The following is a 21,535-nucleotide window of genomic DNA, read 5'->3' on the forward strand; positions in this document are numbered from 1 at the left end:
TCCCTCCCTTCCACTCTCTTTCCCACTCTCCCTCCCTCCCACACACACTCTCTCTCTCCCTCCCTCTCTCTCTCACTCTCTCTCCCTCTCTTCCACTCTCTCTCTCACTCTCTCTCTCTCTCTCTCTCTCTCTCTCTCTCTCTCTCTCTTTCTCTCACGAGACCATTAACAGATCTGGACCAATAAAAATAATTGACAATAAAGTAAAAGAAGAATGCAAGACTAATTTAAGTATGAAATCGAATTGTTTTAAATTAATAGAAAGCAAAAAGCAAACAAAAGCTTACACATAAACGGCCGCCCCCCCCCCCCCGTGGCGGAGTGGTTAGCACATCGTGCTACAACGCCAAGGGTCCCGGGTTCGAATCCCGACCTGGGCATGGATGATTGTGAGTGTCAATTCATCAATTTCATTACTCATCTCCATCTTCGTAAATTAGCCAAAAGTGGCACAAAAGGCGAAGGAAAATAAAGCAAAGAAAAATATACACAAACAGTCAAACTATATTTCAACTATTTTCTAATTTTTGATGATTTTAACCGGCTTCCCCGATGGCGCAGTGGTAGCGTCGTCGCCTTGTAATCAAGGGGTCCCGGGGTCGATACCCGGTGGAGGCACAAATGGTTCGGATCCCAATTTAAACTGTAGGTCCAGTCCCGATTAGCCTTACTGTGCACAAAGTGGACTTAAAACACGAAATCAATCAATCAATCAATTGATGATTTTAACCAGTTGATGAAAGACTTAGTTTGCTGCTTTATAAATATCTCATGTATACATTAAATAATCATTAATTTACTTTTTGTAATAACGTAAATATAATATGTTCCTGTGTAAATCGTAACAATCCCTAAGATTGTATGTTTATTTTATTAAGTCTCTCTGAACGCTTCATGTTGACCAGGGCATTCACTTGTTTTTCTCAGCTGTCTCAAGCCTCTTAGGCATGTTTACAATGCGTTGTGTTGTGCCATGCAAACCTCCTGAGCTTTCAGGAAACAGGTAACACTTCTGGGTTTGGTGTCAGCGGTTTGCATGGTAGCAATTATAATAAACACGATTCGGCGATTCGGCATCGAGGAAGAGCTCGATGGCCAGGGAATATAGAGGTGAGACAAGCTGGGAAGGGACTGGACTTTGGGAATTGAGTTGGTAGAGAGAGGAGGTCAGCAAGACAGGAGGTCGATAGTGGAAGCACGTTTTGGTCAACACTTAGAGAGAAGCTTACAGAGGACTTCGCTATTTTCGATTCAGCTCAGAGACTTCAGTTAGACAGGTAATTATCCTACACCCAGCCATGATACAGGTTCAACGGTTCACAAAATCCAATGAGTTGCCATTGTCTTTTCAGTAGTTTAATTCCTTTGTGTTATTTGTACCTTTCGCATGCCAAGCAATAACTCGTCATGTCAATGACGAGTGGTCTCATCAAGAGGATGAATGATGAGTAGTTTACATCACCCCATCAATTAACTGGTTTACCTGCTAGATACTCTTAAGATCCCACGAACTTTAAGGTTCGTTACGTGGTGGAGATGCGGGGCAACGATCCCCGTACCTCTCGCAAGCCAAGCGAGTGCTCTACCATCTGAGCTACATCCCCAAGTTAGAACTCGACATCTATCATAGCTTAATGGTTCTCCCCAGCTGATATTAGCATTAAAACACGTGTAACTCTATAAATTCTCTACTTTTAAATACGTACGCAGCCTGTTATTCGTTTAATGTTTTCATTATAACTTTCATCCTTTCTTTTCTCTGCCTAGAAATGAGAAAACCTATCTGGAGGGTGAGGAAGCCTAATTTAAAATAAAATGTTATTTTTCTTTGCGTTTCCGCCTGAGATGAACGAAATCGGGCACAAAAATGGCATGACGGTTCTATGTTCTTAGTTTTCATTTATTTCAAACTGAAATGAATGAAAATTCTAGCACCTCCATCCACGTAACGCACTCTGAGTACGTGGGATCGAACCAAGAACCTTGACCATTGAGGGGGGTGATGTAGCTCGCTTAATCATTCATCCTCCTCTTTTGAGCACTCGCCCTTCAAGGTAAGCCTAATGGTAATGGGCGAGAGGTACTAACTACACACTTGGAAATGGCAAAACACAAGCTTTCGGATTTATACCTTCAAGTCTAGATCAACATGGTTGGAAGTAACAATACCTGTCTGTCTCTGATGATACAATTCCCCGCTGATAGCTGTTCATATCGAAACGTGTTCGATCGCTCAATCTCCTCAGTTCCTTCTTGTTCGGCGATTCCAGGCAAAAGGTCCACCCCACCAATCGTCAGTGACGGAATGATCGAGACCGGACTAGCAGACGATCGGTCTCGCAGGTTTTTTTTTATTTTTTTTTATTTTTACATTTTCCTTGTGCAAGCTGTACGCTGTACGCACTACATTAATTTTACATTACACACACTTTCTCTTCCCTCAAAGTCGTGTATTAATATTATACCTTCTTTACGTTAGTATACAAATAGCTCTTAGCCGTTGATCAGATACAAAAGAAAAAATTAAACATAATTAGTATATTTTAACAATCGAAATATTGCACATGCAAATAAAGTTGTGTGTCCGGTTCATTCGGCCTCCTGAATTTGAATTTCTTTGTTGAATAATGTGAAAGACAAAACAGAACAGAACAAAACAAAACACATATACATTGCACACTGCTAGACCCACAGTACACGTATTACACGCTCGGTTCACTTTGTGCGGTTTCTTCGTTCTTATCGCTGACCGCTAACGCCTTTCCTCGTCGCTCCCTCACTTCCCACAAATATCTCCCCACTCGTTGCACTATCTCACTTATGATTCCTCTTCTGTCTTCTACCACTTCCATTATTTCCCTCTCTGTTACGTTCTCAACCCACTTGTCTCGTAAATCACGCGTAGAGGGGCAGGCAGAGAGCAGATGCTCGCCCGTCTCTCCCTCCCCGCACAAAGAGCATATAGTTTCCCCTGCTTCATTCTTAATTTTTACTTGTTTCCAACCCCCCAGTCTGAACCATGCTATCCCTCCCCTTTCTTTTTTGCCTACCAAGTTTATGTATCTTGCTTTCCCCCAATCCCTTGATTTCAAATGATCTCTTAGTGAAGTCTTCGTCTGACAGTCGGCTAGTATTTCTTGCCTGTCTATGTCCATAAGTCTCCCTCTAATTTGATTTTCAACTGATGTATCTACCCTCCCTCCTGCTTCCCAAACCCACCCCATCCCAATAGAGTTCAACATGTTTTTTATATCCCTCGCCCAGTTCCGTGTATTTTCTTCTCTTACTTGCATTATCAGACATTGACCCTTCAGTGTCGTGTTACCCTCCCTTGCTAGCTGAAGCCAATACTTTAAAGTTCTCATCCTAGCTTGTACTGTCTCTTTGCTTAGACCTAATTCTTTAAGTACCCCACAATTGGCAGTACTTCTACTTACACACAACACTTTTTTGTAGTATTCTGTTTGAATGCTTGCGACTGTGCTCCCTCCTCTTGCCCCCCACAGTTCAACCCCATAGTTCAAAGTTCCTGTTATTATTGACTTGTACAAACCCTGAATCACTGAGAACGGCATTTGCGGTACTTTACTTATGGTACGTATTACTTGGTCTATTGCGAGCTTTGCTTTGCTTTTTCGTGTCTGTATATGTTGCGTCCAACTTCCAGTCATAGATAATGTTACTCCTAAGTACGTGAAACGCTTGACAGGCTCAATTACTTCCCCCCCGTAATTCCATTTTTCTTGTTTGCTGAAAGTGTACCCATTTTTGAAAGCCATGATTTTAGTTTTTTTAATGTTAACTGTCATTTTGTGTTTTTGGCACCCCTCGTATATGCTATTTAGTCCCCTTTGTAGCCCCTCTATTGTCTCCGACATGATGGCTATATCGTCCGCATACAAGAGTACAGGTATCTCTTGCTCCCCTATAGATGGGGTTGCGCCCTGCTCCCATGATACTTCGTTCGCCACCCAATCAATGAAGAGAGAGAATAAAATTGGCGACAGGATACATCCTTGTTTTAACCCGGAATGCGAGGGTTGTAATGATGATACTCTGTGGCCATCGCATCTCACACAAAATTGTACGTTTTCATAAATAGCTTGTAGCGCCCTTATCATGCGCGCCGACATTCCTTTTTCTTGCAGTTTCCCCCACAAAATACCCCTGTGAACTTTGTCGAACGCCTTCTCGTAATCAATGAAGCACGCGTACAACTTTTTTCGTTTCTCTTTAATTCGCTCAAGTACTAATGTGTGCAATATGAATATATTATCTAGGGTACTATGCCCTTTCCTGAATCCTGCTTGTAAAGGGGAAATTTTATCAAATATTTCTGACCACTTTTGTATTCTACGGTTTAAAATATGCGTATATATTTTGCTCCATATTGGAAGCAAAGAGATACCCCTAAAATTGCCCGCTTCGCTCCTATCCCCCTTGCCTTTGTATATAGGGCAAATTATTGATGTGGCCCAGTCCTTCGGGAAATGCCCCTCTTTGAAAATCTTATCTAGTAGTCTACGGATATTTTCTAACATATTAATGTCTTCCCCAATTGCTTTAAAGAAGTCCGTTCCGATATTATCCAATCCAGCCGCTTTCCCTTTTTTCAATTTCCCAATCGCCATTCTTAGCTCATCCACTCGTATATCCTCATCAAGTATCGGTATGTAGTCCCCTAGGAAGTAACGTTCCCGTGCAATTTCTGTTCGAGATGTCTCCCCCTCCCCTCCAAGTAAAGAACGACAGTGAGATTCCCAAATATGTGGCTCAATATGCACCCAGTTGTTTTTCTGACCCCTCAATGTACGTAGAACTCCCCATAATGCCGAAATATTCCTCTCCGAGATTGCCTTTCTAATTTCTTCGAATTTTTCAACTTGCCATTTTTCTTTTTCTTGCTCTAAAATGTTGTTATACGCTCTTCTGACCATGAGGTAGTTATTTCTGCTCTCTTCGCTATTTGTGTTTCTGTAGAGTTTCAAAGCTCGGTCCAACCTTTTCTTCATTAATTTGCATCTCTCGTTGTACCACCCCCCCTTAACATGTTTGCCCCCCTTCCCCTCTCCCTTTAACATATGACTTCCGGCCCTTTCGAGAATATGATATCCTAATTCCACTGCTTCCTGTATATTATTTCCCTCGATGGCTGTTTTAAAACGCTCTTGCAACATTTTTGTTACGTCATCGGTCATAATTATCTTGTATTGTTCCTCCCCCTCTTTAGTCCACACGTATTTGCGTAATATTTTCTCGGGCTCCAACGCAAGTTTGGGAGTGTCTACGTTACTATGAGTATCCCACTGAACGTCGATTTCAAGTGGCATATGATGCGATTGCGTTTGCGCCTGGACGTGAAAACCCTTAATTCTTTGTAACAGTTCGAGGGAGCCAATAGCATAATCAATAGTACTACTACCCCCCGCCCCCACGTATGTGAAGTGCCCCGGACAGTCTGTGAAAAATTTCCCATTTAATATTTGGAGCTTATGTAACCCGCATAGTTCTAGGAGTTGCCTCCCTCCCGCGTTTACTATTTTATCCCTGCTTTGTCTAGGTTGTCCTAAGTACATGCCGTCATGAGTCGTTTGGTCACTATCTTGCCCCCCATAGACGTCCCAGGATACCTCCTCTTCCCCAATTCTGGCGTTTAGGTCACCAGTCACCAAGAAATTGGCCCCAGGATGTTCTTCCGTCAGTTGTTGAATAGTTGCCCCTAAATTGTCAAAATGTTGCTCTGAATAGAACTTGGAGCTTGGGGGTTGTCTGTAAACTGCCAGCACGATTAAGTTCAGGGACCCCGCTGCAAAATGGATCCCCAGGATTCCCTCCTTATCTATACATATCTGTTTTATAAACTTTTTCCATTTTTGTTTGAAAATGATTGCCAAGCCCCCCGGGTACCGCCCTCTGCTGGCCCTTCTACGCGTGGTTTTTGAGAACCCCTCCCCCCATGACTCTGGCATGTCTCGCAGGTGATGATGGGGGGGAAGGGGGCACGACATAATTTCCCTTCAAAAAAATCCTCGAGAGGGCATGCCGTCGCATCAATATTAAAACCACAAGTATGCTCAACTTTACTTTGAGATAAAATCTCAATTTTAGGGGAAAAAATAGATTTTACATTTGGATAATGTTGTCATCCTTAAAATGTGTACCTCCTTGTGGGTGTTGATTAGATCTCATACGTTGGCATAGGAATCTCCCAAGAGAAAATAGTCAGAAGCTGTCCTTAGGTGCAACAGTAAAATTTTGCATTCCTCGTTCTTGTTTCTCTTCCTCTTCTCTTCTTTTGCATTGCTCCTCCTGTCTCTCCTTCTCTGTCATGTCCATTGTCTTACACCTTTCCTCTGTCTCACTCTTTTCGTATTTCTCTTTTACATCCTTTTTTATCACTCTCTCACTCTGTACTTTTCTACTTCTCTCCATTCTCCTCTTTCCATTTTATCTCTCTTTATGTTACGTACATAATGTTTTTTTTGTCCACCTTGCTATCATAATATTTATATGAACTCTGCACTAGTACTCGGTCTCGTCTAGATTTAGAAACAGCCGTCACTTTCTCGTATCGGCTTTGAAAGACAAGGCTTGTTCTCGTCTTGAAATGCAGAGTATCACATTATAAACATTCACAGTTCTCTATCCCCAATCTTTAAATCTCTTCTCCTTTCTTCACCCTGTCTATCGCACTGTTTTCTTTTCTCTTTATCTCTAGCCCCACCCCTCCTTCTTTTCCTATCCTTGCCTTAATTTTCATCTCTCCTCTGTTCATCCCATCCCATCTCTTCTTTTCCATTAGCCTTCCTCTTATCTCCTTCTATCTCTCCTTTTTTGTCATGTCCATTGTCTTCCTCCTTTCCTTGGTCTCACTCTTTTCATTTTTCTACTTTACATCCTTTTTTATCACTCTCTCACTCTGTACTTTTCTACTTCTCTCCATTCTCCTCTTTCCATTTAATCTCTCTACACCTTTTCTCTCTACATCTCTTTCAATAACTTAAATGGTGTTTCTTTTTCTTTTTGAGATGTACGGACCTTTTACACCCTCCCTGAGGAAGTTCTTCGTGTATGTTCTGTGCAGGTCCTCTTACAACCTTGCACTATTAACAAGGGGATTTTAACAACCCTTAGGTAAGGATTTTAGACAAGGGAATCTTTCCTCGTGTACTTTGAAGGTGCAAAATGGTACGAAGCATCCCCATTCTTCCATTCTGCTTTCTCTGTTCGTTATTATGCCTCTCCATTCTCCATATCTCTCTTCCTTTCTCTCTCACTCTTGTCACATCTTTCTCTCTCTTTATAGCTTTCTACCTCCACGTTTCTCTCTCTCTCTTTTCCTACATATCTCTACATATCTCCCTCTCTCTTTATATCTTCTACATCTCTGACTCTCTCTTCAGATTTTTCTACATCTCTCTCTCTCTCCCCCTTCATATCTTACTACATCTCTTTCCTTCTCTCTCTCTCTCTCTTCATATGTTTCTAGATCTATCTCTCTCTCTCTTCATATCTTTCTACATCTCTCTCTCTCTCTCTCTCTCTCTCTCTCTCCATATCTTCCTACATCTCTCTCTCTCTTCATATCTTTCTACATCTCTTTCTCTATATCTCTACATTTTTCTTCCCCCCATGTGTTGATTATTCTGTCTCCTCCTCTCTCATGTCCAGATAGACCAATCAGGACTGAACCTACAGTTTAAACTACGATCAGCACTACTTCACTACATGCCTTCATCGGGAATCGAACCCAGAACGTTAGTTGACAGCGTTATCCACTATGCTATTATAGAGACCCCCAAATTCTCATACGGCAACCTTATTACGCGGTCGAGCTGTGAGGAGGACTGAGTAGTGATCTACGTGGAAACGGGCGAGTGGAGACTTTTGAAACAAAGACAGGAAGGGTCACGCTACGCAATCTCCTGGCAATCAAGATACCATGGTTAGTTACCTTCTCGGAGGAGAATTGCGACCGCACCTTCAGATTTCCGTCACACTCCAAAGGTCAGGCATTTGATCATCCTATCTCCTCTGGTGCCTCGAGGGAGAAGACGCGGTTCTCCTGGTGCAGATGGTTGTCCAATAGACCCAGTGCTCTTCCACACTCGCTCAAACTGGAAAAAAATCAATGTTTGCATGGACGTCCGCATTATTTTTCTCAAGGGAGGGGTAAGCAAGGTAATTATTATAAGGGCGCTGAAGGCGCTGAAGAAACATGATAAACATGATAAAGTGTTGTTACTGAAATTAAATTATGTGTGAAATATATACCTTTTAGGTGGACCTTCATTCCCATTGCCCTTCCGGACGTCCATAAGTGCTTGGAAGTAACTATAGTTACTTGCAACGCAGTTACAAGTAACTGTTACTTCTTTCAGGAATTATAACTATAACTAGCTACTTTTTATAAGTAAAGCCCGCGTCACACGGAACTGGATTTCCAGTAGGTATACCCTAGTTGGCGCTGGACTGGCTACCAACTTGCTAGTTTTCGCCTCACACGATACTTATCAGCGTACTTGTCGATAGACTTTTGTTCCCATACGAGGGAAGTTGTAATGGCGGACGCGTGAGATGTAAACAATGTATCACTTCACATTTTTAAAAGCCGATAACTATTCAACCGAGAGGAATAACGTTTCGTATAAACCGTTATTAGGTACAAAACAATGGCACTGCTTAAATACATACTTTACAACGTTTACTGTACACGCATGGAAGAATATTTTAGTTGTTTCAAATGTAAACACCGTGCACTCAGCATTGATGGTGTAACTCAACGTGGCTTTCATGCTGTATACGTTATACATTGCTGGAGTAACACTCGGCAACCACAGACAAAAGTGCTCCTTTGCACACTCACAGATTATCTTCACATGGCGAAACTTTGCTCTGATTGGCTGTTCCACAGAATCCAGTGGAGGAAAGCAAGTAGCAATTAGAACACGTCCTATTCCTCCAAACCAGTCAAGCAGTCAGCCAGGCGGCCATTGCTACCTAGAAAGTTAGTTCAGCGCCAGCTAGGGCATTCCTACTAGAAATCTAGTTCCGTGTGATAGGGGCTTAAGTATCTGCAGCTGCAACAGAGTTACTTTTATGAAATGGAAGCAAAGTTATAACACTTACTTTTATAGTTACTCTATGACACTTGAAATTTTGTAACGTGGGGAAGAGTTAATTATAGTAACTCTGTTTCCAACAGTGTGTTCTCTGAATGTTAAGGTGAAAGGATTTCAGTGGAATCGCCTAAGGCAATGAAGCTAGGCATCGTAGCAAGCTAAATTTAGAACATCCGCGCTTTATTGCAAAGAAGGGGGATACTATCCCCACGCATCCCCATTCACTATCGAGCACTGGTCTCGTCTCAACAAGTATCGAAGGGCCTGCTGAGCCAGAAATAAAAGTATTTCGAGCACCTAATCGAAACTTTCCATTTCTACAAATTTGAACTACTCCAGGGTGTCTACCTGTCAAGAAAAAGTCAAGATATCATCAAGAAAGTCAAGGAAAAGTCAAGATATTAAGCTTGTGATGGCCAATTTTTTTTCTTTTTTTTTCTTTTACAATATAGTGAATTTTCATTGTTATACACATATACTGGGATTCAGTGGCGTGCCGTGACATTTTTCGTTGGGAAAGCAGATCCCGAAAATTTAAGAAAACCAAGAATGCATTGCTTCTACATGGTACGTTATACTGAAAAAGAAAAATAGCACTCTACCTGATACTGTTTCCTTAAACGTCTCTAAGGGGAAAGACGAATGAATGTCCGGCCGCGGTTGTTCAGTTTTTCGAATTTCGGTTGGTCTGTTCTTTCCGTAGTAAATAGTAAACAACGCCAACACTAAAGTTTTTGAAGCAAACAAATAGAAATTCACCCGGCTGAAAAACAGTAACTTTTTATCTCGCAAAGCGCTTGAAAGAAGTATCTTCACATAGAATATGTCATCCGTATGTCAGCAATCATATTTTTGTGTTTCTCCTGTGTTTTGAAACTTTATAGTTTATTTAGGAATATACATTTTAACTAGCTTGCTACATCGCTGACAGAATACAGTACACTTTGACACTTAATCATGCAGTTCGTAACACTGAGGACATCAACAGACTGAATCGATGGCTCTCTGGCTGTATTTCAGACCTTGCTCATTGGAAAACAAAATTTGCCTCCACACAACGTACCCTCCCATTGGGTCATTCAAGGTCGCCTGTTGATTTTTCCGGTCTTTGGTGTCATTTCAGGCCGCGAGAGGGTGTTGATGGCCCTATATCGGAAAAGGACGAAACCTTGGAGGCTTGCAGATTGATTCTGTTGAGGCAACACGGAAGAAATAATCAAAAAAACAAAAGTTAAAGAAGTAATTTATAACAGTTATGCTGTGTGCCACCACTGCTGGACTTGCTGTACCGGAGTACACGCGCATGCTGGGATTGCTAAAATTTAATATTTGGATATCTAAAATTGTATTAAGTTGTGGTTAAGATATCTTCGCATTGTTTCTTAAGAATTTCTTATATGCGTCAAGTTTGTAAAAATATTGAAGTAATGTGACCATTCCCCATCCAGGACGAAGTATGAAGCATTAATAATTAAAGAAAGTCTAAAACTGTTATTAATGTACAACTTCAGTTTTCATCTTTTCGCTTTGTGTTAGGGGTAGCGTGCGAAATCCTGGGGGAGGGGGGATTCCCCCCACCAACAATCTTGGCCTGAAAAATCCCCCCGCACCAAAAATTTCCGGTGGGGGGAGTTTTTATTATAACAAACAAAAGATAAGCAATTACTTTTAATTTCAAATATACTTTACTAAGAATAATATCGAAAACACACACAAATTAGTGTAGTTGTGAGTATTGAATGCATTCTCTCTCAAGAGATCGTTAACAAATCTACATCAATTACGCACAATGAGAGTAACACAAGAATGCAAAACAATAATAACTATGAAATCTAATTGATTTATATTAACAAAAAGCACAAACTAAACAAAAACTTACACATAATAAAACCATTTTAACTATTTCATAATTTATTAATATCTTTAACCAGTTGGTAAAGAAATTAGCTTCTGTGGAATATCTGATATGTATAAAAGAAACAAATTAATTTCCTTTATGTAATTAATAATAATAGTATTAATTATAATAATAAAATAATAATAATGAGTAATTTATTTTTACTTTTATTAAGTTTACAAATAGTATGTATATCGTATAATATACACATATGTTTGTGGGGGAGGGGGTTTGAAGATGGAGAACTTTCTACCCGCACCAGTTTTCAATGATTTCGCACCCTGGTTAGGGGTTTTTCATTGAATAATCTATTTTTTTTAAATTTCCAACTATACCCAAGTAAGGGGCGATTAAATACATGTATAGAAAAAGGGGGGGATGTCAAGAAAAAGTCATGAAAAAGTCAAGAATTTTGGATTTGTTACTTTGCTCATCCACAGTGCCTAATCATCACCAGCAACGTCTTCAACCTCATGCCAGCTTACCAGGATATGGACCATATTTGGTTCTTTCCTCGCCAAATCACTGCCCTATTGTTGCCATTCAACTTGTGGCCTTCCACAACTTCCCTGGAGTCCTTCAAATTCCTGCTTCGCTCCGGCATCGTTGTCCGTCATTACCAGGCACCCAATTACAGTTCTTTAATTTCAATCGGACCCACCTTGGGAGTTATTACACTTCATCTTGATAACGGCATTTCTAAGTCTGCGTCTTTTCCTGTTACATAGCAACTTTTTTGTTTATTGGAGCACGTTTCTGCGGTCTTGCAAATATTCTCCAGAACCGGGAGGAGGGGGGATAAGTTGTCCAGGTCTCCCCAAAAGAGTTGCCAGTACAATATAAACAAGGTACAATACTTAGACACATGCGACTTGCTTCTGTTGACAAAATTTCGACCTGCTAGTGTTGCCAGCTAAGGTGATATGTCACTAAAATGGCCCTTAAGCCATATAATCGCCTCTTCCAAACCCATCAAATACTGTATATGACCCATATCGGTCGCAAATGACAGTTTAACATTGCATCACTCATCAGACGGCTAATTATGACCATTCAAAAATTTCTTATATATTAATCTCACCGAAGAGTGCATTTCTGGACTTGCGCCAGCTATTATTTTATAGAATTTTCTGTGTAGTCAAAATATCTCAATGGATGAGGACTTATGATGTAAATAAATCTTACGGTTATCATGTTACAGGCGATCAAAGTTTGGGTTGCACGACTTTTGAAACACCCTGTATTCATGAGTCCAGGCGCCACAGCCTCGTTAGTTTGCAACAATGCGTCCAGTGTGTACACACCTAGAACAGAGCTTGACATTTGGATGTGTTCAGAGCACAGCAGTTTCATTATTATAATTGGTATTACTGTAAATTTGACATTTGTTATGTCTATTCATATACCATCTTTTGAAATATTCTCGTAATAATAACAGTCCAATGTTAATTAATTTACATATTATGAAAAGGCTTATACATTCTGTTAAAATATTAATTGTAAACATTTATATTTTTATTTCTGAGACATTTGGTTCGGACCCCTCTCAAATGTATTTCTACAGAGCGATCCTCGCTTGCCGATAGCGGAAACACTGTCGCGGCGGTCTACATTTCAATGGATCGCTCTGGAGATAGTGCCTGATTTACGCATACTTATGAAGAAGGCGCATCTCGTCCCAATTTCCCTCTGTAGATGCGTGCCTAATTTACACATACTTATGAAGAAGGTGAAGATTGTGAAACGTCGGCCCCCCTATCCCTCGTTTCTATCCGGCCCTCTTGTTTGCTTCTTACTTCAATCCTTCTAATCTCTCCTTTCACCTCACCCTGAGTGCCAAGCGAGCAGATTATATTTGCGCCGGAATTACGAGAGGGGGATTTCACATAACATTTTATTTTTATGTCCCTGGTTCGTTTACACATGTACAGAAAGTGAATATACAACTTGTTAAATGGAAAGTACCATAGTTCTTTAAATCATAACATTCTAGTAGGATATATTGGTTTATTATACGTAGTTATATATATATATATATACATATTTTACACAGCGTTTCCATGTGTGTCTTGCATAGACCAAATTAACAAATCTCTAAATCAATATAATTGCGCACCTATGGCTTAACCATCGGCACTTCCTTTATCACAGAGTTAGCATTACTATCTCTGCGGGCCTATCCTCAGCTTAAATGATATTCCGTTCATTACAAATGCGTTTCCTTACGCCTTCACTCCTTCCTTTGGGCATCAATTATTCAATACGGAAATATCCACATATTCAAAGCTTTTCCTAAAAGGGGGCTTGGGACAGCAACAGGGGTTTGCTTAACCAAATGCTACACTATTATATCCAGTTTAGCCAACATAAGTGGACTAAACTTGAGGAGACGTTCCTCTTTCGTCTATCAATGGGGAAACACTGTTTTTTTCCTAAAGCCCACTGGCCTTTTTTATAGCCGGGGTAAACGTCCGTGGACGTGGACCCCGTAGCGTTGGAAAATTCCACTGCCAACGGTATTTTGTAAGACAGCTAGCTCCCCCAACCTGGGAGATAAAAAACAGGTGAATCTAACATCCAGCAAGGCACAATCCAATAAGCATATACACTTACATGCAATAATAACATAAAATTACACTCATGGAAACATATTACTTAACCCTACACCTTGTAGCTGGCTAGCAATTAATAAACATATTACCAAAACCAGTAATGGTCAATCCGACCGTTACAAGCTACGGTCCAGGGGTGCCTGCGTCATGGGAATTTTTTGGGGGGACAAAATTTTATACGAATTCTATATATCTTCACACAAAAATGAGGGGGATCGTATCGTTTGATTGACTTGTTATTGATTTCTAGTTTTGGTTATTACTAGATGTTCAGTTTTTCTACCTACCTGTGGGTGATCGCGGCGATAGGGCTGAAATGAAACACCACCTCTTATGCCTTTAGAATCGGTTTGGATGGAAGGGGGAGGGCGTGGTATTCGCATTAATACAAGGTTAGTCGAGCAGACAAACTGCGCAGAATGAGGTTGACTAACAATGGCAGTGAGCCTAAAGTATCTAAAGTAAACATATACTGCTTAAGTATGTCTGTATTATATAGTGACGCAACCAGGGGGGGGTCATCCCACCCAACCTTTGACGGAAGTCAATTCTAGGAGGGCAAGGGGGGACAAACATTGACGGCCAAGGGCACCTGCAGGGGGGTCACAGAGGAGCAATTACCCCCTTCGATTTCAAATTTTATGCAAATAAAAATACATTTCGTAAAGTTTTTTTGCTTGCTTCGCTCGCATTATCTGCTTTTCTCGTTTTCGTCAAGTTCAGAGCTGTAGCTAGGGGAGGCGGGAGTCGGCCATGGGCGCCGAATGATCTAAAGAAAAATGTTGTAAAAGAGAGAATGCCATGTTAATGTATTGTATTTAAATAATACGTGTTGTATTATGTATATTTGTATTGAATAACCTTTGAATACGTACACAATTTAGTGTTGCTTGTTGCATATGTAGCATTTTCTTATTTTATGTCGCTCCATGTTGCATATGTGTAAAACATATATTGTACATGAAAGTTACGCATGTATTTTCGGAATGAATTTATCATTCATTTTCTGCCATTCAAAATTACAGTTTGTGTCCTTGTTTTCCATTATTAGCTAATGTGAAATTGACTGTGTTGAAAAATATTTCAAATTGTTTGTTCCAAACAAATGCTTTAGCACTGACTTCTACCCCCTTTTTGCGTAATATTTTAGGATAATAACTACTACCACTAGTAATACTAATAATAATGATGCCATTGGTACGTTTATCCTGGTACCTGCCCCTCCCCCCCCAAGCCAAAAATTCGTGGTTGCACCTCTGGTATTATATTTTTCCGCAAATTTTGTCTGACATAAATAATTTGAGTAATTAATTTGGCATAAACGGGGGGGATGTTCTGCCTTTTGGGGAGGACTCGTCATGGGCATTGAGGGGTGGTCACCCCTATAGATCGACCACAAGGAAAAAAACCTTGGGATGAGAAGTCCCCGCGCAGCTTTCCCTTCTTCCCTCCACCTCGAGCCATAAGAAAGCATTGTCCACTCTCCCCCTCCCCTGCTCGCTGGGGCACGGTGCACAGGAGCCGCGGGTCTGCGCAGGTTGTTTTGCTCCTGGTTCCACTATAGCTACCCCCATGCAATACGCCATGAAAAGGCACATAGGCGGGATGGGCGGTAGAGCCTCGCACATTCACAATGTTGGCTGTTTTGTGGAGGTAACGTGATCAACACCACGCTCCGGTGCAGTGGTAACGTCCTTGCCCTGTAATCAAGTAGTCCTGGGTTCGGATGCCACCTTGAATTGTATGTCCAGTCTTGATTAGCCTGTCTGTGAATTAAATGGGACTTAAAATGTAATGCTTTAATCAAATACATGAATGTACTTCCTGGCATAAATCTAATGATTCACATTTCGTATAAGCAAACCTCTTTGCAATTCTTATGAAGCTACAACCTTACGACCACAAGACTAGGCCACACCTATTAAAAAAGTAGCCAGCCTGACCCAACCTCGGTACACGCTTTTACTGCTTTCAGTGATACTCGCGAACCACTGTCCGTGGCGAGGAACAAGGATTATTATACGCTAATAAATCATACGGCATGGAGCCACGAGGCGGAAAACAGGCCCCCAAAGTTATTCAGCCCCTTAGCTTGTAATTTGCGTTTTTGAATAATTTAAACTTCTCGGAAAGTACCCTCCCCGCTTCGATCTCGGTAATTTTCTTCTTGGAAGTGCCACAGTTCGCTTCCTGCCCTTGACAACGCGCAGGCCACGGTCGGCCGTCTCTATGCAGGAATGACAATCATTCTCGCTTTGTGTTTATTGGTGGCGTTGCGCTGGCACCGATTGGTGGTCGTTAAAGCTCGAATGACCAGCGTCAGGCGAAATTAATTTAGGGGTCAGGCTATTAATGTTCCTTCTGTTTTGGGTGCTGTGTCCTTGCACAGCGGGTGCCTTGGATGTATACAATATACGCTGTGTATACTAACTAATTGGAGATATTAACTTCCAATAACTCAAGGTTACTCTTTGTCGAATTTGTAATCAAGGGGTCCCGGGATCGATACCCGGTGGAGGCACATAGTGGTTCGGATCCCACTTTAAACTGTAGGTCCAGTCCCGATTAGCCTTACTGTGCATAAAGTGGACTTAAAACAACATATCAGTCAATCGATCAACTTAAGGTTACTGAAAAAAATGTTAAAAATAGTAACTATAACAATAATGATTAGTGTTAAACCATATTATCTTTAGTAGCAGATGCCTTTCTCGTTATCCTCTCGGGTAACAGATGCCTTTCTCGCTATCGTCTTTGGTAACAGATGCATTTTGTTCTCGTCTTGAATAACAGATGCCGTCTTAGGTAACTATTGCCTTTCTGGTTCTCGTCTTGGGTAACCATTGCCTTTCTGGTTCTCGTCTTTGGTAACAGATGGCTTTCTGGTTCTCGTCTTTGGCAACAGGTGCCTTTCTGGTTCTCATCTTTGGTAACAGATGGCTTTCTGGTTCTCGTCTTTGGTAACAGGTGGCTTTCTGGTTCTCGTCTTTGGCAACAGGTTCCTTTCTGGTTCTCGTCTTTGGGTAACAGGTGACTTTCTGGTTCTCGTCTTAGGAAACAGGTGGCTTTCTGGTTCTCGTCTTTGACAACAGGTGCCTTTCTGGTTCTCGTCTTTGGCAACAGGTGCCTTTCTGGTTCTCGTCTTTGGGTAACAGGTGCCTTTCTGGTTCTCGTCTTTGGCAACAGGTACCTTTCCAGTTCTCGTCTTTGGCAACAGGTGGCTTTTTGGTTCTCGTCTTGGGTAACAGGTGTCTTTCTGGTTCTTTCTGCCCCCGCGCTATGCTAAACCTTATCTATATACAAAGGGAAATATACTGTCTTTGCCTCCCCCCCAGTTTTGGTACCTTCATGCTCCCGCGGTTTTGGAACCCAATAACCGCCCTGGCTGGAACGATCCTTCTGCGAAATGTAACAAGATCTGGAACATGAGTTTGGTATACACAATTCTTGACGTCCCCGCAAAGGAAAAAAATCCAAGGGGTGATATCAGGAGAGCGAGGAGGCCAGGCGATTGGTTCGTCACGGCCTATGCATCTCCCAGGGAAATGTCTATCCAGAATATCCCGTACATCACGCGACCAATGTGGGGGTGCTCCATCTTGGAAAATTATGGATGGCTGTAACTCCTCCACCTATATTCCTTTTCCAGAATGACTGGATTAAGATAACGCGAACGCGTTCTGGGCGCACGTTGCGGGTGTGTGCCTCGTCCAATGAACGCGCGGAGGGGAGGGGTCGCGCGAGAGGGGGCGACTCGACTGGTCCAGTAGTTCTGTAGTAAACATGACAGCTCGCAAGCCTACTAGGGGAATTCTGCATTCTGCACCCTTCCGCACCTAGTCTGTCCCCGCCCACAAGCTTTCGCCTCTGCGCGTCGCTACTCCAGACATTCTGGAAAAGGAATATAAGGGAGTAGGTAGGTACTGTACAAGCATATAACAGTAAATTATCCGTGTAATGCTGTCCTTCATAAGGAAAAATGAACACCAATGAACTACAGTCGGGCAGAATTAACTTGAGACAAATGGCTGCCGGCGCCGCTGTAGGAGTACCAACCTACAGCGAACGCTTGACTCTGACGATGGGAGATTTGTAAAATAATTACATTGTGTAACGGAAATATCACTGTATTAAGAGGACATGCTAAGAAAATTACACACGATACTCACTAATACACGAAATAAAAAATCAGAAAGAAAGCTCTATGCACTGCCGCTTCGCTTTCTTCACCAGTCACTGCACGTGAGTCCTTTCAACAGTTGGTAACATTTCGCGCGCCCGAACATTAGAGTTTCCGTTGGCCCGTTACAGCGGGAAGTCCCCTGCTCTAGCCAATTCGAGCGCAGTTACATCACTCACAGAGCGGCCATTTCTCTGAAGTTAAATCTGTCGGACTGTAGCGACGACAACAACAACAACAAACTTTTTGAGCTGTGAACATTTTGCATCTGCTCTATGTCATGTGGTTTCAGATTAAAGATTGATTGTAATGGTAATGGGACTTTAGAGACACTCTGTATTAGAGCCACTCCATATGAAAGTGGATAAAAGAGGTTAATTTTATTTTTATTCAAAGTATCACTTATTATATATGAAATTAAAGGGAAAACTATGCCGAATTTGTAATTATTAAGACAAACACTAGTTTCATGGCTTTTAAATAACATATTGTTTCAAATCTATTAATTTTTACAGTAGAATTGGAATTTTATACATGGTGTTTCCACTTACTATATCATAATGAAACTAAATTATTATACCATAAGAAAACTAAATGAATTCTAATTTCGTTCTAATTGTATCTTTTATTGTATCCTACTTAATTTCTGAAACAAACCTTAGTTTGAAGAATCTATATATGATAATTTCCATAGCCTTTGCATTCTTCCAAAATCCTACAAAGTAAATAATGTGCATTGTGTCACCCGTCACAGGCAAAAAATGTTTATAAGTAAAATATGTAGTAATGTTTCTAGAAACTAGAAGCATCTAAATGTCGACTAAAGTTTGCTTTATGAAAATAAAATAAAATTGTTTCAGCAAACCCATATATTTCACAAAGTTTCCCGAAAGACTGAGAAAGGTCCTAAATTCACGTCTCAGAAGTGTTACACCCGTCACAAGTACAAGAAAAATTGTGTAGCTGAAAATTGATATGGGGAAGAAATATTTTGAAATTAAATAACTTTCATCAAGAAAAATGAAATTACATGAATTGATAGTTACATATTTTAAGGTGCTAAGAAAATAATTTTAAAAAAATAATCTAAATTTGTCTGAATGTCACACCCGTTATGGAATCAAAAGTTTTTGTCGTGAATCAGTGAATAGAAGTTCTCAAAGTATCAGCAAGGTAAAATGCACTGGGAATAGTCTGCATGCAACTGCACTCCGTTGCACTGGGAGCTCCATAAACAAAGAAACATCGCACCGGATGCACACTGCAATTGTGGGCATTTCCGAGAAAGAACTACTTTAAATTCATGTATCTAACTACTCATGAAATGTCCATAATGGCGGAGATGCACGTCATGCGATATAAATTCCTCAAGTTACGTTTCGGATATTTCTACGAGCTCTGTTCGCTATGTTAGCAGAAAATTGACCTTGAAAGTATTTTGCATTTTTTTTTCTACGGAAGATATTCAAATTAGTGAGCTTTCAAGAATGTCAATGTTCGACTGAAATGCAAAACACATGTAAAATTTGCATATTTTTTTACAAGTCCTGTGCAAATATTTGCATACAGAGGTATCGTGAGATTGTGGGTGCATAGTAATACGAATACGTTGCCTAAATATGTTCAATTCAACCTCACTGTAGATGTCATTGAGGGAATGTTAATGAGAGCTAAGCACTAACTTACTTCGTCCGTTCATTCAGTTCTTTATCGTTTAGGTAATAAGGGAATACATGGCTCACTTTCCAATTAGTATAGGCAAATTAAGTCCGGAAACGAAAAAAAAATGTTTGTTTATTCCTTGGGACACCCCTGTACATCCAGAGAAAAATCACCGAAAATCGGGTGTGGACATTGGACATACATAAATTTTGAAAAAATGTCCGCCATTTTGAAAATTTCGAAAAATTGCGTTTGTGCGATAACGTTTTACTTTACTTTAAATGCTTTCAAGTAATCGCCGCCACTGGGTATGTATGCCTAGATATATCCAATGTAGAACAGTTTCATAATTTTGAGAACTCGTGTGCATTTGGTTGGTTAGTTTGGTCAACTTTTCATACGATCTTTGTGTGCGGTCTCTGCAACATCTGTAATGCTTCAATCCACCAGAAACCGCAATGGGCGATGAAAGGATATTGTGCAGAGTGTATGTAGCGCGCATGCCTTACACACACGGGCATGCGTGAGCATCCCGATTTAGCAGATGCTTTCTGTCGAGCGCACACCTTGCAGAGGCATTGTGCACGGATCCGCTTCACACACATGCACTTACAATGGTACTGTACTCATGTAGGTGGCGTGGCCTATTCTCATGCAAGTTTTTTTAGACTTTTATAGATCCCGCAGGCAGAAAATGCAACTCTTGCCGTCAGTTCCTGAACAAGAACTTTTCTTATTTGAAATTCTCTTCGCTGAGTGGATAGGGATGGTATTGAGGCAAGACTGAACTTGGAAATCCCTTGTCTTGCGTGTAACAAAGTGTGTTCCTCTCGTATTCATTTCGGTCAAGTATGGTGAGTAGAACACTTGTGACAGTGGCAAGTGACATTTAACTGACAAACGACTAACCAGCCATGACAATAGACAAATACGATTCACAACTACACGAAGGCAAAGTCTCACGACTGGAACTTCAAACCACAGCAACCGCCATGACCCAGGATGCGAAGATGCAAGGTGAGTTTAGAAATCTACTCTACAGAGAATATAAATGAAGATTGTCACAGCACCAACATGAACAACGTAAAGGTTATGAAGACGCGCCTCTGTATGACCACAGTTAAACATATGACACCTCATTTCGAAACACTTAATTTTATCCTGAACGTATGCAACCTCGCCTCACAGGACCATAGTTGCCCCTAATTGATTCTTTTCCAAATACAATAAGCAATACTCATATCTATGTACAAATAAATCTCAAAGTAAGGAGATATTGGTTTTGAGATATTATACATTATAAATATCTTATATACAGGATGGTCACAAATTAAGAGGGCACCTTTTGATCATCAATTACGTTTAACAATGAGAACATATTTATAATATTGGCAACTTTTTATTTTCTGAAGATAGTAACTTAGACATCACAATGACAATTTTATCTGTTTTCCACATAATTATCAATTTCAGCTCCATTTGAATCAATGCAAGTTTGGAGACGTAATTGGCTTTCCTTCTATCCGTTCGTGACTTACCAGATTTCTAAGGTCTGAGACAGTTACGGTTGCATCAAATAACTTGTTGATTCTCTTGAGATAATATCACTTCTAAGTGCTAGAGGCCCACATTGCTGCAGCACTCGTCGCTGAACTTCAGCTACACGTTATTGGGAATGGAAAATACACGTACACATTTGACACGCTGCTCAATCGTTAGGCGACTTACTGCCATTCTAAACAACATCCACTTCTTGCGCTATGTCGGTTAGATTTTACATACGTGTAAAGAAAAATAAAAAGGAAATAAAAATACTAACTCAATTATTACAAAAGTTACAGTGACAAAGGTGCCCCACCCCCTTAATTCGTGGGCACCCTGTATACAGGGTGTTTCCGGGCTGATGATACAAACTTTCAGGGATGGTGGAGAAGGGCGCATGTATCAATTTGAGATAAGGGACCCTGGTCCGGAAACGACTTAGTCGAAAGTTATAAGCGAAAATCGGTGTATGAAGATGTAATACTTTTATTATCTGCACAACTTTCACAAGCTGCTACAT

This window comes from Lepisma saccharinum, chromosome 13 (assembly GCF_977018435.1).
Source record: "Lepisma saccharinum chromosome 13, izLepSacc3.1, whole genome shotgun sequence".
In the NCBI taxonomy this organism is placed as follows: Eukaryota; Metazoa; Arthropoda; class Insecta; order Zygentoma; family Lepismatidae; genus Lepisma; species Lepisma saccharinum.